Consider the following 2,255-nt stretch of genomic DNA (forward strand, 5'->3'; position numbering starts at 1 on the left):
CATCCATATGCGAACACTCTGAGAAATGTGACAGATGTGTGAATGGTCAATTTATTTAAGAAATCGGTGATGGACGAGGATATTTCCTGGAACCCTCTACCTGCCTGCGTTTCATTCTAAATGTAAAATGTATGTTCTGTACCTTCCATACCTGCCACATTTGTTACACAAAAGGAGTAAAGAGATATCTGTCCTGCATAGTATGCCTCACCAATAGATAATTTTGGGAGAGATTGCACCTGTTGTAAATCAAAGGTAAATGTCAGGCTACAGTCATACGTTTGCTTCATTAATTTGTGAAAAGCTCTAGCTCTTAATTTCAATTATTACCTTATTCTTTGTGTTGATGTCTGTAGCAGTTTTCATTTGGTGATACATTCTGTGGGAAAAGCTAAAGGTATCACTTGCTGGAGTTCCAAATTAAATTTTTCTTCACTTTCAGATCAGATGTGACTGAATTGTTATACATGAGGAAAAGTTTGTTTATACTCAGGTCACTTGGCAGATAAAGGCACTGGCTCTTACTTCTGGAGTAATGACTCTCCCTTTCTTGTAGATGTGAAAGTAATTCAGTTACCTTTCTCCTTTTTTGCACTATACTTTTCAGCTTTATGGTCTCCCCGTCTCTTGTCAAGCACTCATTCACCTGTTTTAAGGCCATAAGCGATTGTATGCACTCTTCTTTGACCAATGCTAAAAAGCTTCCTGAAGAAAGCAGCACACACAGGGAAACCTACCAGCTTTTCAATAAACCTTGAAAAGCATTAAAGGGAGCAATTTCAATATTATTCCTGTAACACTTTTTATCAGAGCCATAAATCATAAATTTGACGATTCAATACTTAAGTGACGCTGCACTGTTAGCGCAGTTGGTTTATTTTTTGGATCATTCCGTGCTCCCCTGCCCTTAGGACTTCTCACATTGAGAAGGAAGGAAAGCCTTTTATCTTGTTCCTTTCTGTCTGGTTTAGCAAACACTACTCTTTTGTGTAAACTGTTAACAGGAATCGAACAACAGCAAAAGCGTCCTACTTTATGCTGGGAAGGAGGTTCGACGCTCATGAGGTGAGGACCCTTACCCCGCTACCTGACAATAAAAAATTCCAAGCGAAATAATTATATAGGTTAGTACAAATAGATTAATACTCTAATTCCTTTTTTTGGTTTGCTCTTCATTCGTTTTCTCGTTCCATGATTCATTTCCTCTCCAACAGTCACTCATTCACTCGCTATAATACTCTCCGTCTTAGCACAACAACGCTTTTACGTTTGACTTCTTTAAGTCTAACAGACAGAATCATATACGTTTATACACAATACTGCTGTAATACTGGAAACAAATATTAACTGAAACTTCCTGGCAGATTAAAACTGTGTTCCCGACCGAGACTCGAACTCGGGACCTTTGCCTTTCGCGGGCAAGTGCTCTACCAACTGAGCTACCGAAGCACGACTCACGTCCGGTACTCACAGCTTTACTTCTGCCAGTATCCGTCTCCTACCTTCCAAACTTTACAGAAGCTCTTCTGCGAACCTGGAGAACTAGCACTCCTGAAAGAAAGGATACTGCGGAGACATGGCTTAGCCACAGCCTGGGGGATGTTTCCAGAATGAGATTTTCACTCTGCAGCGGAGTGTGCGCTGATATGAAACTTCCTGGCAGATTAAAACTGTGTGCCCGACCGAGACTCGAACTCGGGACCTTTGCCTTTCGCGGGCAAGTGCTCTACCAACTGAGCTACCGAAGCACGACTCACGTCCGGTACTCACAGCTTTACTTCTGCCAGTATCCGTCTCCTACCTTCCAAACTTTACAGAAGCTCTTCTGGTCATTGTTGGTCAATTAAAGGGTTTCGTTTTAGTCCACCAGTCTCACATTTTAGCCAACATAGCTTAATAAAACAAAATAGAGGCAACTGTTGGACTTAATTTAGTTTGATTCAAAAATACTATAGGACAAGCATCTGCTACTTTTCAGCGCTCTTTTTGAAGGTGTTACAATGGGTTTTGACGCAATCTGATCGCAGGAGTGTGTAGAGTGGGTAATAAAATACCGGATTTCGTACCAAACTCAGTTTTATCAAAACTAGATATGATTGTCTTACTGGGATAGCCGCGATAGTTCTTTGAATAAAAATATGGCATATCAGTCTTTGATCGCCACAGCCTGACGAGGCACAAGTAAAAAATAAAAAAAAATAGCGATCAAAGACTGAAATGCCATACTTCCATTCAAAGAACGATCGTAGCTATCC

General features: G+C 40.6%; 1 non-coding gene across 1 annotated transcript; it reads right to left on the reverse strand.

Moving 5' to 3' along the window:
* Positions 1 to 1,374: 1,374 nt before the first annotated feature.
* Trnas-cga (transfer RNA serine (anticodon CGA)) lies at positions 1,375 to 1,449 on the reverse strand. The gene has a single exon. It is a non-coding gene; the product is annotated as a tRNA-Ser (tRNA).
* Between the last annotated feature and the right edge of the window lie 806 nt (positions 1,450 to 2,255).

Source organism: Schistocerca gregaria, chromosome 1, assembly GCF_023897955.1.
Source record: "Schistocerca gregaria isolate iqSchGreg1 chromosome 1, iqSchGreg1.2, whole genome shotgun sequence".
NCBI classification, from domain to species: Eukaryota; Metazoa; Arthropoda; class Insecta; order Orthoptera; family Acrididae; genus Schistocerca; species Schistocerca gregaria.